Source organism: Acomys minous (assembly GCF_964271855.1).
Source record: "Acomys minous genome assembly, chromosome: 9".
In the NCBI taxonomy this organism is placed as follows: domain Eukaryota; kingdom Metazoa; phylum Chordata; class Mammalia; order Rodentia; family Muridae; genus Acomys; species Acomys minous.
Window position 1 is genome coordinate 39,654,964 of NC_140490.1, and position 21,802 is coordinate 39,676,765.

Sequence of the window (21,802 nt, forward strand, 5' to 3'; positions counted from 1 at the left end):
ACCGGAGTCAAATTAAAGGCTTCAATAGTCCTGGCTGAAAGCACTGTGATTTTCCTATAAAAAAATTATTCCAATTTGTTGATCTTACATAGGATGAAACATACTGTAACAATCTTCATAATTTATGTCCTGTTGGGACACAATGATTTAAAGTAACATAATACAGAGCCGCATCACAGTTAATCTAAACCACCTGACCAGATAAACACCAGCTTTCCTTTCCTCTTCAGCAAAGGCATTTCTGTTTATTGTCATATCATTTCCTCATTCTAGAACACGAAGAATAAATGCAGCCAGCCCGCCCTGCAGTGGGAGGCTGAGCTGGCCTTTCCCTTGTCCTGGGTTTGCGAGTGCACAGGTACCATACAGTGTCAAGGGCTTACAAGACAGAAAAACAAGCCAAGAATTCCACCCTCAAAACCATTTACAGTGAAGCAAATATGGATTCATCCGGCACAATCTGGACCAGGTGTGGTGTTATGAACCACAGCCCTTCAGTTGGCTTTGGGTTTTTAATGTCAGTGAAAAAGTAATTCTTTTTAAAAAATTATGAGGCTTACAATGAGCCAAATTGTTACAAATGCTTCAATCATGCCTCTTGCCATGTTCATGGGGAACACATGATTTGATTAACCAGATGCCCGAGCTAAACATTGTCTTCTGGAGTTAAAAAAAAAAAAAAAAAAAAAAGACAAACAATTCAGTATGGCCTGGCCATGTTCATTTCTGGTCCACAAATGCAGTCAGTCGCACACTTCAAATGTCAAGGTTTCTCTAAGGCCTGCATCCCTTCATCCTCTGCATACGCAGGAGACCTCACTAGGCACAAGGAGGTTTCTGGGAGAACTTGAGGAAAGGGTTTAGAGTTTCAAGAGGGAAAGAAACAGCACAGGGTTCACACACACTAGGAAGACAACAAGTCACCGGGAATATTTTTAAATCAAAATGAAATGCCTGTCTGACCGAATTTTTACAGACGTGGTTGGAGCGGAGGAAAACAAACAATTGTTTAAGGCTGGTTTCAAATATTGCTTTCTGCTGTTAGTGAGAATTCTCAAAGCTTTTCACGCTCCATCGGAAACGGCTCTGCCTCACAGGCTGCTGTGGTCGGCCCTGCCAAGGAAATGGTCTGATGCACTTTATTACAAGTTTATCAGTGTGCTTACCCAGGCAAACATACATAATAATCTCTGCCCAAAAAGGCCAGTGTGAAACAGGACTCCCCACACTGAACACAGTGACTGCTGAAACACAAGACAGGATGGCGGTGCCCTGCCGGCTTCCCAATCCCGGCTCCGCTGTGGTCCACACTACCCCACCCACCCAGTTCTGGCAGTCAGATGTACAGACTCACCAATCTTCCCATCGCTGTGGTTTGCACTCTCACTGGTATTTGTGTAGGAATGAAAGCTACAAGTGGTGACACCTTTTCACAACCTAGAACTTTCTGCTGTAGAAATTCTGAGAGGGTGCCTTTACACAAGGTGAAGGCGTACAGTGACTGGGGTCTGGACTTGACATCATGAATGCATATAGAAGGTAACATTTCAAATCTGCAGGACTGAGGGCATCTCAAGTCCATGCTTACCAAGACTGTGAATGGTGGTAGACACCTGTAATGTTTTGTTTTGTTTTGTTTTTCAAGACAGGTTGTTTTTTGTTGTTGTTGTTGGTGGTGGTGGTGGTGGTGGTGGTGTGTGTGTGTGTGTGTGTGTGTGTGTGTGTCCCTAGCTGTCCCAGAACTAGCTCTGTAGACCAGGCTGGTCTCGAACTCACAGAGATCTGCATGCCTCTGCGTCCCAAGTGCTGGGATTACAGGCATGCACTCCCATACCTGGCTTAACACTCAAGAAGCTAAGGCAGAGCCAAGCATCGTGATGCATGCCTGTATTCCAGCACTCGAGAGGAGGAGGAAGAAGAGGAGGAGGAAGAGGAGGAGGAAGAGAAGGAGGAAGAGGAGGAGGAAGAGGAGGAAGAAGAGGAGCACCAGCAGCTGAGGGAAGGGCAGGGGATGAATCTTGAGCTCAAAACCAACCTTGGCTACACAGTGCCCAGACACTCCTGCTACACAGCAAAATTATGACTCACCACAACAAAAGGCCACGACTTTCCATTAAAAGTAGGTTTTCTGAGCTCGGCCAGTATTCGCCACATAAGTGTGAGGAGCCATGCTCAATCCCCGCCACAGTGCAGCATGACCCCAGGCACTGCAGAGGGAGGGACAGGAGGGTGCTCGCTAGCCAGCCGGTCTACCCAAACAGGTCAGCTCCAGACCAGTGAGAGACCCCTCAAAAAACAAAGTGGGGAGAAGCTGACCCCAGGCCTCCACGTGCATGCACTTGTGCACACACACGTATACATGCATGCACACATGAACATGGGGTAAGCTTCTTCCCTTCTATGTTCTCCTAATCTTGACTGAGACCCCACTTGCTAGTGGCTTCCACAGTATTTCCACTGCATGTGTACCTGCTCATATGCTCAGTACCAGTTCAAACCAGCTAACACTGTACTGACACAATAGGGGCTCAGGTCGCCATGGGTTACTGTAGTCTCACGCGCAGGTAAGGCCTCTGATGATAAACAGCTGGTGTGACCAACACCAGCTCTTACCTCCCCACAATCCTTAGCCTTCACTTTCATTAATATGTGCACCAGATAGCTACTGCAACAGTTCCATTCCTAGGACTTCCTACAGAAGCCTGTGCCTGTGCACAAGGAGACACAAGGGCCCCTGTCACAGGACTGACAGCAACGGCAAGGTTTGGGGCAGAAATGAAGTGTTCATTAACAGAAGACATATCATTTGCTAAACTGCAGTTAAAGTACTTAAATGTCTAACTTGTGGAGATAAGAACATGTTTTAAGCACAGCGAATGTGCCAGAAGCACAGTGTTGTGATGGAAAGAGCATCAAACGTGCAGCCCAAACCTGGTCCCCAAACACAGACTGGAGAAGGAGAGAAACTCTGCCGATCACATTGCATAGAGGTAGCCTACTGAGTGCTGGTGTGGGCCACTACTCCTTGCTTCTCATTAAATTTTTAAAATTTTATGTTAAAATTTACTTTTAGGTATGAGAAAAATGTGGAAAGTGTGCTCTGACATTGTTAGGGACTTGTATCCAAGTGTGTGGGTGCATGCCCCGCCAGATACACAGGTACACACTGGTGCTGCACACAGATACACTGGTGTTGCACCCCCCCCATATACGAACATATATACACAACACACACATATCACATTCACACAACACATAGGTGCTACACACACACACACACACACACACACACATACTGGTGCTGCACACACATACACTGGTGCTGCCCATATACCTCCCCCCCACATATACAAACACATACACACAACACACACACATCACACTCACACACCACACACACATCACACTCACACACCACACACAGGTGCTGTGTACACACACACAGTTGCAGCACATGCATACACCACACACAGACACATATACCACACACACACACGTGCTTGTGTGCACATCCTGCTGCTAAAAATCGAACTCAGGGCACCGTGCTTGCTAGGCAGATGCTTTGCCACTGAGCAGATACCTAGTCATAGAGCAGTATTTCTCCTTTTTCTTCTTTCCAAGAATTGAACCATGAGAATCCATGGTCAGAGTGATGGTCCTAGGGTGCACGAGTTAGAATCTCCAGCCAGCAAGAAGCAGTCTCTTCTTTAATCCCAGCATTTGAGAGGCAGAGGCAAATGGATCTCTGTGAATTTGTGATTTAGAGACCAACATGGTCTACACAGTAAGTTTCAGGACAGCCAGAGCTACAGAGTTAAAATCTGTCTCAATAATAATAATAACAACAACAGAGTAGAACATTACAGAATGTTTAACAAAAGGAAAGATGCTATTACAGCCTCTGCCTGTGCCTTTTCCTGTGTAGCCTCCACTGACCTGTGTAGCCTGAGCAAAGCACCCCAGAAGGAAACACCTTCCACACACATGGTCCATGAAGCAACATGGTTTTCATTCCTCACGTCAGAAACCACACCATCTCCCACACCATGAGGAGCTGTTTTAGAAAGCACCCCACATATATGGTTCACTCTGGTGGAAGAAAAACATGTATGACAGATAGGTCTTTTTAAAATGTGTTTTTCCTTTTCTAAGCTTTTATGTACAGTGTTTTGGCCTGTGTGCCATGTCCATGCCGGCTAGAAAAGGGCATCAGATCCCCTGGGACTCAAGTTACAGGCAGTTGAGAGTCGCCGTGTGGCTGCTGGGAATTGAACCCCTATAATACTTTTCGCCACTGAGCCGTCTCTCCAGCCTTCCTGAGCATAAAGACTGAAGCCTCTGCCAACGTACATCACAGTGTTCTTCAGGAACAAACTCTAGCATAACTGACCACGGGAGTTTTATGGAATAAATGAAAAGTTATTTTAAATTTATTTTTTCAATGCCCAGTGAACAGACAATATGTAAAAGATGTCTTTATGGGAGCACTGACTGAGAACAACTAATCTTTTCCGGTATTAATAGTTACCTGTGCTAAGATGACAATTATTTCTCAGTTCCTAATACTCTTTGAGCAAACAGCCCAGCAATTAACTAGAGAAGGCACTATCGCCACGCCCTCGCTGTGGACAGCCACCCCTCCTCCTTCAGGTAGACTTCTCAGCGGAACAGTTCTTGTGCTCATGGTATTTCCAAATGCACATGGATCGTGGACACGCCCCCCAACCCACACTCTGCTCCTGCACTAGCCTGCAAGAAAGCAGCTCACGGAGGACACTGTGAAAATGAGGAGACAGGACACAAATGTGATTTACGTCTTTCCTTCCTTGTGCTCAGAGAACACAGTGCTACTCTGACATGACCCATATCTAAGTCTTCATAATGAGACAGGGCCTCCTCTACCCCTGAGTGCACTGGGATGTACCCTCCTAGAAGCCTCGGGCAGGGGCTAAAGCCAGCTACAAATGTAAGATCAAGATAAAACACAGGACACACTCTGCTATGATTGTGGGGAGCAGGCATGAGGCAGAAACAAACTGGGGTGGTTCTAACAGAACTGCTAGGGACATGGTACCTAGCACACGTTCAGCCTTGAGTTCGAACCCCAGGGCAGTATATAGCTCAAGCCTATACTTGCAGCACTGGGGAAGGGTCATAAGTTCAAGGTCATCCTTAGCTACTGGGATACATGAGACCCTGTCAAGATGGAGAAGAGAGGAGAAAGGAAGAAAGACTGGACCAGTGATAGGTGCCATTTCCCCACGGTGTGACCAACAGAAAGTGTTCTGTTCCCTGGTGAATTCTTCTCATAAGACAGGGAGGGGCCTCTGTAACACTGCACACGCTGTTCAGGAAATAAGCGTTGGCTTCCAGAGCAGCTGAGAGAGAATCGTGAGTCCTCTGTCTGGCATACGGGGCTTATTGGGACCTCGGAAGTGTTTTTACAAGCACCAGTAAAACTTTAAAGTAGTCAAGTGTCCAACTTTTCTCAGTTTCAAAGCCCATGAGGCCAACCCCAGCCACTGCCGCCTGGCTCAGTCTCTCCAGAAAGAATACTTGTGAGGTTCTTGGACATCTCACGCGAGGCCGCTGCTCACACAGGCTGAGGGCTGGGGCCTCCTGTGAGTTTAAAGCCTGGAGACCCTTTGCTCCTGGCGGTTACCACACCACCGAGTTTTTCTCCATTTGGGGTTTTTCTTTTGTTTTGAAAACTAGGTTATTCTGCATCATTCTTTCTCCTCACTGCCTCAGGTTCCCCAAAAAACATCTCCCAAGGGCCCTCCTGTGACCCAGCAGATGTCCCGCACGCATCAACACGGCACACCCAGTTATTAAATGGAAACTAAAAATCTTATGATCTCAGTATAAATTTAAAAATCAGGCCGGGCGGTGGTGGCACACACCTTTAATCCCAGCACTCGGGAGGCAGAGGCAGGTGGATCGCTGAGAGTTCGAGGCCAGCCTGGTCTACAAAGAGAGTCCAGGACAGCCAAGGCTACACAGAGAAACCCTGTCTCGAAAAACAACAACAACAACAACAACAACAACAACAACAACAACAACAACAAACCAAAAATTAAGAGAAATGTTATATATATAGCCAGGCCTGGTGGCACATGCCTATAATCCTAGCACTGAGGGAGGCAGAGGTAATGGATTTCTGTGAGTTCGAGGCCAGTCTGGTCTACAAAGTGAGTCCAGGACAGCCAACAGAACACAGAGAAACCCTGTCTTGAGGGGAGGAGGGAAGAAAAAAAGAAAGAAAGAAAGAAAGAAAGAAAGAAAGAAAGAAAGAAAGAACAAGCTATATCAATATAAGCTTTTAATAAAGTAGCTGAGCCAGCCTAATAGTGCTACATAATGACAGACAAAGATGACATGAGGAATGGAGAGACGCTCAGCAGGTAAAGGTACTTGTCACCAAGCCTTGTGGGCCCTAGGCCCACGGTGGAAAGGGGTAATTAAACCCCACAAGTTCTCCTCTGGCCCCACATGTACCCCATGGCATGTGTGCAGGCGTGCAAGCACCCAACACAAAAAAAAAACACACAGACAATAAAAGATAATAATGATGTTGCTTGGCCTCAATTGGAGTTTTCTCTCAAAACTTAACACTACTCAACAAAATACGGTTAAAAAAAAAAAAACAGAAAAAGGTGGAGTGTTTTATTATACTAATGGATTTAAGAAAAATCTGCTCAGAAATCTGATGACAAGGAAAGCGAAGGCTGTAGTAACACATCCAGTGGTTGCACTATTTCATTCATACACAGCCTTTGCAATCTAGATGTGCAACCAGGCTTCACTTTACTAAAAAGCTTAAAAAATTAAAGTTAAATCGTTTTTTGGGTGCAATGCCTTTCTTTTTGCCACTCATAATTTATAAGTTAGTAATAAATGAGGCCAGCTACGTCAAAACAAATGGGAAATGGTTTAGGTTTTAAGGCAGTATTTTAAAACCTGGCAATAAATTCCTTTAATGGTATTCTAAACATATACATATATATTTAAAGTAATTAAAATTTCTCAAGCTCTCAGACAAAATTCAAGCATTCCAAACTTCATCACCTTCCAACTCCATTTTGTCCCCTTTTCTGCCACCGCCTAGGTGCCAGCTTCCCAGGCTCCATCCTCACAAAACCAAGTCAAATGCTGGTCCAAACTCAGGCCCCAAAGGGTCCCATGCAGGACACAAAACTGCCAAGTAAAGCGACCTCTCTAGAACCAGTAGGCTACTGAGCAATCGGCAGAGAAACATGAACAGATGTGAGGAGCCCACATCACCAGGCAGACAGAAAACAGTGAGTTGGCAGGAAAAGCTCCCTTTGTATCTTTTCTGCCATTTTGTAGTAAGAAAGGGACTTTATGAAAGCAAAAAGCCAGGAAAGGTGCCAGAGGAAGCTAATTCTTGCTTTTCTTCCAGCACCAAAGCCCACGGCCAAAGCAAGAGACCTGGAAACACACACTAAAAAGGCCGAGAGGCTGTGCTTCCAAGACATGGAGACACCGGGACTGAACTCCCCACATCCACAAAGCTGAAGCATTTCCTCGTGTAGAAACAGAATCACCACTGACAATCTTTGAAAACAATAGTTGAGTCTCGGGTCCCAGTTGGATAATTTTGTCCTACACCAAAAGTAAGTCGGCTCACGTTCCCCAAATCTTCAAAAGGCTTCGTACCACTGTCAGGAAGTAGCTTCCTTCCAAACCCAGTGAAACGAAAGGCAGAAACCGGCCGAAGAAAGATTAAATAACATACATAAGGCTGCTTGCCGCTTTATGAAAAACAAATGAATAACACTCACGTCCCACTGATAAATAAGGAGGCTGCCAGTGGCTCTCAGGGCAGATGTAACATTTTAACAAATGTGATTGTTTGTGAACGAAATAATTCTGATCAAAAACTTAATTGCAGTCAAAGTGAGCCCTGGGCTGTGTCACCATAATCCATTCTGACAGGAAGCAATGAGTGGAGATTCCTACTGTGAGCGGGGCGCATGTGAAAGGTCAGCACTGGCCTGGAACTTCAAAACCGTTAGCGTGTAAAACAGTGTGCATTAGAGCCCAGGACAACTACCCACTGGATTAGCGGATGTCCGCTGTGCGGGTCTCACATGCTTTTGGCAGGTAATAGTTAATTGGTAAGTAGGCAGTGCCTTGTAACTTCCTTCGTCCCCTCTTCCTCACATTCGCCATAGAAACCATTCTTTATAGCTCTAGAATAGCGCGCTGTTACATTTGTAATACTGTCTCAGCAGGATGTTTCTCAAGTAAAATTCATCTTCAATGATCTATCTAACACCAGTTGTATTTAACAAATAAATGTTTGTTGATAGAATGAATAAAAAATGTCTTATTTAACATGAATATAAATATATACATTTTTACATAAGAGAGAGAGAGGGAGGATGTGTGTGTGTGTGTGTGTGTGTGTGTGTGTGTGTGTGTGTGTGTCTGTATACATGTATTTGTTCAGCCAACTATGACAGCCAAATTTTTCCAAGTCAGGGTTTCATTAGGGAAAATATACTATGCTCATATACAATAATCCCAAAAGCCAATTATATGACAGAATTTTGCATGGCTTAAAACAAAATTCTAAATAAAAATGCAGTTAATACCACAGTTTTCATTTCGAACATGGAATGCTATTTATGAACGAACCAAGCTAAATATTACCTTATAAGTCAACGCATGAAAAAGTGTTTTGAGAAGATCTAGCAATACGAGCTGCTCTATTTGGCTTTAAATTATAGTCATTTTTCAACATCTAAGCTACATAAGGTGATACAGCATTAATTGGTGGTAAAGGCAAGCACTGGGCACTGCAACGATTATTTTAAATTTTCACTCATTTCTGGGATGTGTGGATATGTAGATTCACTTTTTAAAAAACAGTCAATTCTTCTGCAGTTTTATTTCTGTTCTCACAACCAGCCTTGGAAGGGATACGTTAGGCCGCTGGACACCTTGTGGGCTAACCCGAGGGCTGCCCGGCTGGGGAGGTACTGTCTTCAGTGACTTCGTTGTTTCTGGCCCCTGCAGATCATCAAATGACATCTTAGAAACAGAATCAGATATTTGCCTCCAATTGCTGCAGACAACCAAGGAGAAGATGAAAACTGCTCAGTGAGACAAGCCATGGCTTCCAGTGCAGCCCGTGATAACCTGAAGGGACGTGGAAGTGCCGGAATCTTCCCCCAACCCGACTGTGCTCCGAGTCTGCGATGCCCACAGTCACCGTCCACTGCTCTAGGATCCCCAGGCTCCCAGCCCTGGGTCCCAGCGGCTGCACTGACAGGAGGTGGGCAGGCCAGTGAGCAGTGTGCGCGGAGAAGCAGGCCGAGAGGACAGAGCAAGGCTGTCTCATGTTTACCATTTTTTCCAGCAATGTCCACACGGAAACCACAACCTTCACTACCCATGGAAATCATCTTATCCTGGGGACAAAAAAGAGATGCCATAATTCTCTTTAAAATGCCTTCCAAGGTTCCAATTGGCCATTAATAATATTTTCTGTTAAGTGACTATTCCACCTGGTAATACACTAAATTATCATTTTACAGTACTAGTCACTTTTCCTATGATAATTCAGCATAGTAATTTAATTTTTATTACATTTACTCAGTGTGCATGCACTCATGCATGTGTGTGTGTGTGCATGTGCACACATGCCACACATGTATGTGTGCACACACTTGTGTTTGCATACACTCGCGTGTACACCCAGGTCATGACTCATGTAGCGATCACAGGACAAGCTGTGAGAGTTGGTTGTTGGTTCTTTCCTTCTACCGTGTGGGTGCCAGAGATTAAACTCAGGTCCTCAGGTTTGGCAGCATGCACCATTACCCACTGAGCCATCTTGCCAGCCCTCGGCATAGTATTTTTGAATGTTGCTTCACTTCCTTGATGAAAATAAGGCTCAAAAAAAAAATCTTTAAAACTTCCTCCTAGGGCTAGTGGGGTGCAGCGCTCGTGGGTGTTTGTGACGAGTTTACCCCTCAGTCCCAAGCCTTTTCTCAGTGGATTGACAGGAAAGCCAGTGATGGTAAAACGTAAGTGGGGAATGGAGTCCAAGGGCTACCTGGTCTCAGTAGACGGCTACATGAACATGCAGCTTGCGAATACAGAAGAATACATAGATGGGGCATTCCCTGGACATCTGGGTGAAGTTCTGATAAGGTGTAATAATGTGCTTTATATCAGAGGCATTGAAGAGGAGGAGGAAGATGGGAAATGAGAGAATAGCATCTTTGGGGGATTTTATATATATATAAAATACTTTTTTTTTTAAAACTTCTTTCTAGGGGTCAGGGATGTGGCTGAGTGGCAGAGTATCTGCCTATCATGTGCAAGGCTGAGTTCAGTGGCCAGTACCAAAAACAAACCAAGAGAGCCGGGCGGTGGTGGCACACGCCTTTGATCCCAGCACTTGGGAGGCAGAGGCAGGTGGATCGCTGAGAGTTCAAGGCCAGCCTGGTCTACAAAGTGAGTCTAGGACAGCCAAGGCTACACAGAGAGACCCTGTCTTGAAAAAACAACAACAACAACAACAACAAAAACCAACAGAAAAACTTAAAATCTAGGGCTGGAATGATGGCTCAGCAGTTAAGACCACTTACTGCTCTTTCAAGGACCTAAATTCAGTTCCCAGCATGCAGATATAGTGGCTCACCCACCCCTAACTCCAACTCCACGAGACGCTGTCCCCCATATCCCTCCTCTGGCCTCCAAGGGCACCCCCACATCATGCATATACTCACATGGTCACATACACAAAAATATTTTTAAATAATAAAATTAAAATTTGTTTGTTTGTTTGGTTGGTTTTTAAGACAACGTTTCTTCATGTAACCCTGGCTGTCCTAGAACTCACTCTGTAGACCAGGGTGATTTTCAACTCACAGAGATCCTCCTGCCTCTGCCTCCCAAGAGCTGGGATTAGAGGAATGTGCCACCACCACTCAGCTAATGAAACAAATCTTAAAAAGAAAAAAAAAGAAAGAAAGAAAGAAAGAAAGAAAGCCTTCCCTTCAGAAAGCTCATACAGCGAGCTGGGTGGGGTTGCACATTGTCTGTGACGCCTTCCCCGGGCGGAGGGAGAAGGATGGTGAGTTCTAGGCCAACCTCTGATACCCAGCGGGTGTGAGGCCAGCTAGCACCTACAGTGAGAAGCTGTCTCCTGGAGGGAAGGAGAAAGGAAAGAAAGGAGGAGTTTAAAACGGATCAATAGGCAGTGGTGACAGGGCACACCAGTAGCCTCAGCATTTGGGAGGCAGAAACAGGAGGTTGCAGGCCAGCGAGGAATATTCTGGACCGCCCGCTGCGTCTGCCTACGCCAGCAGTGTGGTTTCAAAAGACATCTCCGAAAATTGGGATGTCTGCTCTCCACCCTATTCCTTCCTGAACTACTAACACACACACAAAAAAAAACCCTGTCTCAAAAAAATAAATGGAATAACGGTCTGAGAGACGGCTCAGTGGTTAAAAGCACTGGCTCATCTCACGGAAGACCCGGGTTCGATTCCCAGCACCCGTACGGCAGCTATAAGTCCAGCCCCAAGAGATCCATCACCCTCCTCTAGGCATGCACACGGCACGCAGACGTATAAACAGACAAAACACCCACACACATGAAATAGACTTTGAAAATAAAATAAACGTCAATTAATAAACAATGAACATTTTTAAGATCAACCAGGCAGGAAGTACCTTCATGCCCACTGTAATCAAAGCAAGTGTGTACACTCGGGGTCATGGTCCTGTACTACACACTGTAGGGTGTGCACTGCACACACCCCACCCTCAGCGTCAGTATTAAAGCTGCCTCACTCAGGAAGGAGATGACTGCCAGGCAACTGCAACTCCTCGGCAAGAGACAGACTTCTGTTTATTTCTTAATTGGTTTATGTTTTGCTTACATATTTAAGCTATAAAAAAATCCAAAAGGTTGGCTTCAATGTTTAATTCAGTTTTGTGCTATGAACTAATTTTTGCAAATACCAACATGCTGCTGGTTTCATGTTAAGGAATCTTGGAAATGGGGAAAAAAAATTTTTTTAAATCATCATTCAATGCTAATTTACAGGAACAGGTTTTGTGTAACCTGTAAATTATTTTGATTTATGGAGAATCATTACTGTACTCGCAAATGCTGGAAAGTTGAACAACCTGATACAATAGCACCCCAAATAATTTTGTGACTGCAGGTGTGTGAACTGGGACACGTGGAAGATGACTCCAAAAATAACGGGCAATAGAGAAGGTTAGGAAGGGACAGGGTGAGGGCAGACGCCCCGGTTTTCTGAGACGTCTTTGAAACGACACCACTGGTGTAGGCAGATGCCATGGAGGGATCCAGTTACGTTTTAAATAAGCCAACACAGAACGCTTCATAATTTACAACAACCAATCACACTGCCCGCTCTTTTTGAGGTTAAACGCCACTGACATAAGCTACACCTGAATCCAATCAGTGCGGAGACGCGGGGAAGATTCACACGAAAGGACTAAATTTGTCACAAATGGGTCGGTTTCCGATCTTAATGTGGCCAGGTTGCTTCGCCCTAACCTCCATTGAGCAAATCAACTTAATGGGCACTGGGGGCGCCATAAAACTTAACAATGGACTGATTTTTAACTTTTAAAATATAGTTATGAAGCAAAACGTTGCATAGCTTCTACGATACTGGAAATCAAATTAAATCTAGATGCTTTTTAACAGTCTTGACAGATATAATCCTAGTTACCATGTAAATTTATGGTAAGTCGCTCTGATATTAGCCACAGGTGCTACTTTTAATATACGAGCCGCATCTGGCTGGGAATAGGATCTCTCAGAGGACTGAAAATGACCTCACTATCAGACAATGGGGGGGGGGAACAAGACCGCTGTGGCATATAAAAAGCTGAAGATGTGGTCCACAGCTAAATATTTCACATAAAATCCATTTTGCCTCTGTAGTTTAGGTTAAAGGATATTAGGCTTTCAATACTTGCAAGGCATAGATATATTTCAACAAAGTGGCCAAAAGATTCGGGGTGTAAGACAGCTCCGAGGACTACATATAATTCTAGTTTTCCAATCTTTGATCGGTGTTGGGGGGGGGGGGATGATGTACTGAGACTTGAAAGGAAAATTCTTCCCTGGTTCCCAAGCGCGCAATGTGACTGACGCCACTGAGCACACGAGACTGAGAGGCCACAATTACCCTGTCCACGGGCCCTGCGCTGCAGCGCGTTGCCAGTGCCAGGCAGCCGTTCTGATGCCAAGGCCACAGATGTCATTATCACACCCAAGGAAAGCATCTTACCTAGCAAAACTGCCTTAAAGATCTCCACAAAGAAGCATCACTCCAAGCTTAGGAACACATAACATCACCCAGAGCCCATCACAAAGAGAAAGACAGGAGTCCCTCCATCTGCTGGGCTCAAAACTAAAACCACAGCTGAGGAGAAATGGAGGGACTGTCTGCCTTTACGAAACCCTTCCCCAACTACGCCAAAGTCATCATTTGCCAGGGAACTGACAAGTGTGGAAATGTGACAGAGGATTTACAAATATTTAATTTCCCACGAAATAACTCTTCTAGAATTAAACAAGCCCTCTTTATCTGGGGGAAAGAAAAAAAACTCAGAAAGAGAAAGCTTTCTGTGAAAGTATCCTGTGGGTCCCTGGGCTAAGCTGAGCGAACGGTAGCTATGACGCACTTAACGACAGCGCGGCTTGTTCCTTCTGGACTTCTCAGACAACTCGAAGGGTCTGGGGTCCTTTCTAGGGGGTGATGCCTATTTACTTTTTGTAAAGGCAGGGTACTGCTATGTAGTCCATGCTGACCTTGAACTCACGATCCCGCCTCAGCCTCCTGAGGACTGGCATTACAGGCCTGTGCCACCACAACTGGCTGTTACCTTTTAACAAGATCTGTGCCTGACCTCAGTGCAATGGGTACCAAGGTCCTACGAGTGCAAGAAGCACTCGGTCTTACTTCCTGATGTCTCTATGCTGAACTGACAGCATATCACTTGAAAAAGGAGGTTCAGAAAGCCACCACTGTGAGGATGGCTACTGTATGAAAGCCCTGGCTGAGCTAACTGTGACCTTTCAGTGTCATGAGATACTATATATCCTACCATTAAAAATCTCCAGGTGGATACTGGCAAGGTGGCTCCGTGGTTAGGAGCACTTGTTGCCCTTTCAGAAGGCCGGGGTTCAGTTCCCAGCACTCGTATGGCAGCTTTGCCACCTGTAACTCTTGTTCTAGAGAATACAACATCCTCTAATGGCTTCTGTTGGCACTAGGGAGACACACAGTGCACACACATACCTAGCCAAAACATTCACACATATAAAGGGTTGAAAGCTGTGAGGTAATGTTGGCGTGCTGGCTCAATCCTGTACTATCATCACTTGAAAGTCTGAGGCAAGAAGACTGAGGTCAAGGGCAGCTTTGCTGGGCCATACAGTGACCCTATCTCACACCAAATAAGTCAAAAAGCATGAGAGATCATGAAAAGTGCTCACTGTACACAAAGTGAATGAAGCAATTTAGCAGTTTCTACAGCATGGCCCCAAGAGCACACACACACTCACGTCTTTCAAAAGGGCAGAAGGACTATTTTTTTTTAATAATTTATTTTTACTTTATATGCATTGGTGTTTGCCTGCATGCATGTCTGTGTAAGAGTGTCAGATCTTGGAAGTTACAGACAGTTGTGAGCTGCCATATAGGTGCTGGGAATTGAACCCGGGTCCTTTGGAAGAGCAGTCAGTGCTCTCAACCGCTGAACCATCTCTCCAGCCCAGAAGGACTATTTTTAATTGACTCTCCTGTTTTCCAAATTATAAGATGCATTGTGCGAGCAGAGAAAAAAAATGCACCTATGAACCAGCTAAACACATCATCCAAATGTGCCACAATGCCTTCATTCCCTGAGAATCCTGCCTGACCTCCACAGGGCACGGATAAACGACAGAGGCTAAGCATTTCTCTCTAAAGCCCACAGTTTTAAACAAATAGAAAGGTGGAAGAAATGCAAACTTACGCTGTAGAATTACAGCTTAAGACATTTCAAAATACGATGGCCTTTCGCTTCGACACATCTGCTTCCACAGCCGTGTGGTCAGCGGCTTAGAAAGATGCAGTGTTAGCCACTTGAGTGGTGAAAGGACCAGGAAAAAGGTCAAGGTCATCCTTTGGCTACATGGTGAATGCCCATCAGATTCCCCAGAGTAGATTATGAGACCCTCCTGTCGTTTTACACACATACACACATACACACACACACACACACACACACACACACACACACACACACACACACACACGAATGAGAGTTTCTCAACTTCTCCACCGCCTTCCACTTCTTCTGATGAAGCAGCTTCTTGGTGCTCTTTCCCTCCAGACAGAAGCTGAGCTAAATGCGCACGAGATTCAGGACTGTAAGTTGATGCTTTCTGGGCATGGCATAGTGAACCAGGTACCAAACCTCAGGTCAAACTCCTCCCAGAAGCTGACTGATAGGAAACCCGGCTGCCTTTCCTTCTCCTTCTAAATATGCATATCACACCATCTCCTGCAGACAGAGATGCTCAATTTTTAATGGAAAACTTGAGAGTTCTAAGATAAGACATCCTGAACAAAGGTGTCGCCTATTTCTGAGTTATATATAGCTCTTCAAAACACAGATGAAAAGCTGTCTGTCTCTTTGGCTAGAGTGTCTGGACTTGGTTACAACCCATATTCCACTTCCTCTACAAACTTTAGCTCCCCTAACTTTTCTACAACTAGCAATGTGGGCTTCTAACAGCCAGCCTTACAAGACTGCCGGGCTGCTACAAGCCGCTCACAGTGAGCAGCTAACACTAAGTGCACTTACTGGTCCATAAAACGCTGTGACTCGGGCTGGGGCCATATCAGTAGATTAAAGTGCTTGCCTTGCAAGTGTGAAGACCAAGCTTGGTACCCAGAACCCACGTTAAAAAAAGCTAGGCGTGGTGTATGGGTGTCCAAGCTCAGGACCGGGGAGGTGAAACAGACAGAGATACCTGGGACTTGCTGGCCAACCAGCCCAAGTGGGAAATACCAGGCCACGGAGAGACCCTGTCTCAAAAAGCAATGTGGATGATTTCCTAAGGAGTGACACCTGAGGCTGACCTCTGGCCTCCACAGGCACACATGCACACACGCATGCACACCTGTGACCCCTTATTCTCACAAATAACAGACCTGGTTATTTAGGTTAAATAATGCAACACAGAGAGTCACTGGCGGCTGGGTACCGTATTATGCATCTGTAGTTCTGAGCACAAGGGAAGCTGAGACAGGAAGACAGCCTAAGCCCAGGAGTTTAAGACCAGCCTGGGCGATATGATAAAATCCTGATGATAAAATCCTGCCTCAAAAAGCAAACAAAATCCTAAAAATAGTTCCTAAATAGAAACACACACTCTTTTTCTTTTACAGAATAACACAGAGTCACTAAGCAACATCCACAGCCTTTTTAATTTTTATTTTGATAAATTGCTCGGGCTGGCCTTGAACTTGTAATCCTCCTGATTCAGCCTGCTTCAGGAATGTTCCACCAGCCCCAACTATCCCATGTACTACCTTCCTACAGAACACCAGTCAAGTTACTGATTTATTTATTTTATGTGCACATGTGGTGTGTTTGTGTGTGTACACGCACACACACATGCACGAGTGTATACCCCACGTGTACTCAGAAGCCTGTGTGGGAACGGAATGAATGCCTAGTGGACAGTGAACAGACAGGCCTGTGGCAGCCTCCAGCGTGGTGCTTTGTAGGGTCTTGGCAGAACCGACCATGGGCCCACAGGACACTAAGTCACAACAAACGGGGGCTGTAGTTATGGGTGCCTGAGGTCGTGGAGCCAATATTCTGAGTGACTGAAAAGCAGAAGTGTCTCATTGCTGAAGGCAACTGAGTAGGGGTGCAGTGGGAGGTGGCCTCCAAACTGCAGGGACAACAAAGGCATCCGTGCTGTCTGAGGAAGTGCCCCTCAGCAGATAAGCCAATCACCCTCAGAAGCCATCTGTCACTAGGAGTAGATGGACAAGGAACAGGGAAAGACCTAGTGAGAAAGAGACAAAAAGAAGAAAAGGGTTTGGCTCACCAGAGATTAATGAACCAAACCAAGGGGTCTCTTGCATTCAAATACACCCAGATGCTGCGGGGATGGGCTCAGTGGGAGATGGCACAAGACAAGTCTCAGCATTCTAACCAGAGAGCCCTAGGTGAGTCCACAGCTGAAGCTGAGACTTACTCTCCTCCTCCTGGCTCTGGGACCTTTGTCACCCTGGTCAAGTGCATGACTCCTGGGTCCTGGTCATGTCCTTTTTAGCTCTGACTTCACAGAGTCAATAAGAAAGCACTAAGATGCAAATGTTTGATATCAAAACGAGGCTAACGAATGCTACACACAAGTAAGATAACTCAAGGACTAGATCCTAAAAGGGACAAAGAGACCAGAGACTCCCAGTGCCCGAGGCTTCGAGGATCCGCACAAGCACGTGCGCTCCACATTGGCTCAAGGCCGCCCTCACCCCAGCCATCAGTGACCTGCAGCTGCTCAACCCAGCAGTCACTTTACGTGTGTCCCTAGAGAACTGACCCCTCCCTCCCTCCTTCCTGCTCATTTGCTCTTTGCTTTTAACTATTATCTTGTGAGGGTTGGGAGGGTAAGTACGGGCCATGAGTAGAGGTCAGAGGGCAAGTCCGTGGCGATGGTTTTTTATTTCCACGTCCATATGCTGTGGTGGATGGAATGAGAGATGGCCTCCATATTCTCGGAGGCCTTTGGTCCCCAGCCGCTGGCTCTGCTGGAGGAAGTGTGCCACTGGGGGCAGGCTCTACGGGTAAAAAGCCTCACCTACTTTCTCCCTCACTCTCTGCTTCAGGCTGGCGGGACAGGATGTGACTTCTCCGCTTCCTGCTCCTGCTGCCTGTTGCCACGCCCTCCCAACCATTACGGACCCTCCTCCCTCTGGAACCGTAAGCCAAAACAAACTCTTCCTCCTTCCGTAAGTTGCTTTTAGTCGTGGCGATTTATCACAGCAGCAGAAAAGTAACTAACACACGTGGGCTCAGGCATCAAGCTCACACAGGAGTCAGGCTTTGTCAGCTGCCCTGCTGGCCTGAAACCTAGCAATTCTGTTGAACTTGATTCAGTCACCACATAATGGAAGGACCAAACCAACACCAGCAGGTTATCCTCCGACCTCCACACATTGCCGTAGGATAGCCATGCCCGCACAGACGCGGATCGATAAATGCAACAAAAAAAATTAATTCTCAGCAATCATTTTGCCTCAACTCCCCAACTGTCAGGATTACAGCAGGACTACAGGTGTGTACCACCACACCTGGCTGCTTCCTCCCCTCTTTTGGATCAACTCTGTGATATTACATGAATCAATTTTTTCCCCTTTAGGTGTCTTCCTGGGGCCCCCGAGAGCTCCTTCCCTGTCCTGAGCTCTCCTCTCGCACTATGGTTCTTCCTCGGTAGTTTCACCTTTCACCTCAGCTCTCCCACACAGGCCTGTGGCCTTCATGTAATCTGTGACCCAGATCTCTTCTGAGTTCCGATCTCAGACACAAACCCATGTTTACAGAGCTTGCACCTGGACATCTTACAGCAGTTCATGCCCAACAGTGTCCAAACCAGGAAGTGCATTCACTGTGCCCAGCTGTATCCGGTTCTTTCCCAGGCTCAGAAAATAGATCTCCAGCCACCTCGTTCCTCCAGGTCCAAACTCTGAATGTCATCCTGGCACCCTGTTCCTTCCTTTCCCTCCTAGTCAGAGAAATGTGGGCATTCTCCTTCGTTGGCATTTTTTTTTTTTCATTTCTTTATTTATATGGTTTGGGGGCACAAGCTCTAGTGTAAGTCAGGCTGGCCTCAAACTCTCAGTGTAGCTAAGGATGACCTTGAACTCCAGGCCTTCTGCCTCTACATCCCAGAACACTGGGATTTCAGGCTCCCATCACTATACCTAGGTACACCTTCCTCCTCGTTAACACTGTGATTAGAGCCCAGGGCTCGCTGAGCCACACCCCAGGCCCACATATGCCTTTCCTGTACAAGTGTGCAGCGCACATCTGCCTTTCCTGTACAAGTGTGCAGCGCACATCTGCCTTTCCTGTACAAGTGTGCAGCGCACATCTGCCTTTCCTGTACAAGTATGCTGTGAACATCTGCCTTTCCTGTGCAAGTGTGCAGCGCACATCTGCCTTTCCTGTGCAAGTGTGCAGCGCACATCTGTTTTTCCCGTACAAGTGTGCAGTGCTAGTTTCTGCCCATGCCATTTCTAAATCTATCCAAGCTCTGCATTTCCCTGTTTTTCCCACCACTGCCCTGCCCACTGCTCCGCCCACTGCCCCGCCCACTGCCTTGTGCTGTGTCCACCCCAGCAATGAGGATCTCCCTCTGGAGCAACCCAACAGCTTCCTTGCTATTCTCCCCATGGATTCTTACTCCCACTCCACGCTTCACAGCCTTGGACTGTCTTCTTCAAACAGCACACACACCGGCCACTGCCTCACTGCTCTCCAGTCTCAGCACTAGCCCCGCCACTCGCTCTCACTGCACTTTCCTGTGGCTGATGTAGGACCTTAGCCAAGCCACCCAGTCTAAGCTTCAGCTTCCCCATCCTTGACACACGGGAAATAACATTTACTATGGAGTATGTAAGAACCGCAACACGGGAAATAACATTTACTATGGAGTACGTAAGAACCGCAACACGGGAAATAACATTTACTATGGAGTACGTGAGAAGTCTCTAGAAGTGGGAGGACATGGACAGATGTGGGCCGACGGATGGAGGGATTGGAGGCAGAGCAGGAGCTGGGATGACAGGGATCTTGAGCCAGCTCTAACACATCATTACCTTCCATTGGCCCTAAGAGCCATACGACCTTGAACATCGAGGACAACCAACAGATATCACAGATTACAATTCTAATCTCTAAATAAAGACGTTTCTTATAGGAGTTCACAAGCAATGGGGTCTGAGCAGGCCCCCACTGGGCAGCTTTGGAAACCTCTGAGGAGATGAAATATGCCCAGGAAGAAACAACAGCAAGGCCCTGGGGGTTCCTGAGCAGACACTAGAATGCCCCCAGCATGTTGCATTCGGACCAAGTAAATACGTGGAGAGCCTACAGGGGACAGGCAATCAAAGCTTCTACCATAGCTACGTGGATGGCAGAGACACCCACTACAGCAGTGCAGCCCTGAGAAACACAAGCAAGCTGAATGAAAGTGACAAGAGTTAGTCTCAGATACCCCAAGCTCAAGACAGTGGGAAGCAGGGCCCCACAAGGCCCCACCTCCATCTGTCGCCCAGCCCACTGAGCTGGCCTCAGAGTCCTCATATCCTCCCTGCCTTTGCTCTGTCACCTGCTAACTCACACCCGTTCCAGACCTTGAAAGGCAGCCACAGACTCACTTCTGCAGGCTCACCCCCAAAGCATACCACAGCCTCACACGTAAGACCCCCATGAACCAGGACAATTTTATAAAATTTGCCACTTTGTAAAATGTGGATGTCCCATCTCCCCAACAAGCCTGGACACTCTTGGGGACGGAGATGAACCCTTCCCTTCCAGCTATTACAGTTTCACCCCTCACAGCCTGGCCAGAGGATGCTAGCCTCTTGGTGGTTGGCACCGAACGCCCTGTGGCTCTCACTCAGCCAGCCAGCCTATGTGGCTCCTGTCCCACCTGGCACCGGGGCATTCCCACACCCAGGGCTGTTATGGTGGAAGACAGGACACATAAAGAGAGTTTGATGACTGGCTTCACAGAAGACCACGATCCTGCCCTGCTGGCCAGGAGCACAAAAGCAAACAGTTCTGTTATGACAGAACTGAATTCAATGATACAACTGAATAACCCTTTATTGTTTGTGGTGAAACACAGGCTACTCCCAGATGACTGCGGCTTTGTTTGTGTCACCGGGTGAGTAGCCCTTTCTCAGGAAGGTATGGTGAAACCAGCTTAAGGAAAAGTCATCCAACAAGCGGTCCTTGGAAAGCAAGATCCCTGCTAGAAAACTACCACAGCAACAAGAGAGGAGGACCTGAAAACATTGCTGCTGGAGCCAGAGCTGTAAGTCTGCCACCTACTGTGACAGGGCACAGTGTGACAAGCCATCCCTTATCCTCAGTTTGGCCCACCATCATCTTGTAAGAGTCCATGGATGAGTTAGCCAGTCCTAGTCTGTTCTACCTCAGACAGGCAACAGGAGGCGAGCAGACACTAGTGTGTTTACAGCAGGGGCTGGAGAGGTGCTCCGTGGTTAAGAGGACCCAGGTTCAGTCCCCAGCACTCACATGGTGGCTCACAGCCATCTGTAACTACAGTACCAGGAGCCCTAAGGCCCTCTTCTAAGGTCTGCAGGCACCAGGCACGCACAGTACAAACATACATACATGTAGGCACCAGGTACTCACAGTACAAACATACATACATGTAGGCAAACCACTCATACACATTCAATTTTTAAAGCAAACAAATCTGAAAGGCATAGCAAGAGGAACAGAACCCAGGATGGTCAAAGCCAGGAAGAACCCACACACACACCAGCGGACCAAGTCAGTGATGAGCCAGGACCCAACCTACTGGGATGGAGGCACAGCTTTATCCTTCTGCTGTGGAGAGGTGGCCAGCTGCACAGCAACCTCACCAGCGCCCTACCTCCATGTTCTGAAACACATGAACCCACATTCCTGTCACAGTTCTAAGGCACCAGAAGTCCACACAAACAGTATG

At 46.7% G+C, this 21,802-nt stretch overlaps 2 protein-coding genes and 1 long non-coding RNA gene across 3 annotated transcripts in view; 1 reads left to right on the top strand and 2 right to left on the bottom strand.

Moving 5' to 3' along the window:
- The window catches only part of CATSPER3 (cation channel sperm associated 3), a 75,075-nt gene that overhangs the window by 42,431 nt on the left and 10,842 nt on the right, over positions 1 to 21,802 (bottom strand). The window lies entirely within an intron of this gene.
- Positions 1 to 21,802, bottom strand: part of PCBD2 (pterin-4 alpha-carbinolamine dehydratase 2) — a 52,561-nt gene that overhangs the window by 15,016 nt on the left and 15,743 nt on the right. The gene's annotated exons all lie outside the window — the stretch shown is intronic.
- LOC311605367 lies at positions 1,387 to 10,071 on the top strand. The gene is made up of 3 exons (XR_014781913.1): positions 1,387 to 2,119; positions 7,424 to 7,637; positions 9,046 to 10,071. It is a non-coding gene; the product is annotated as an uncharacterized lncRNA (long non-coding RNA).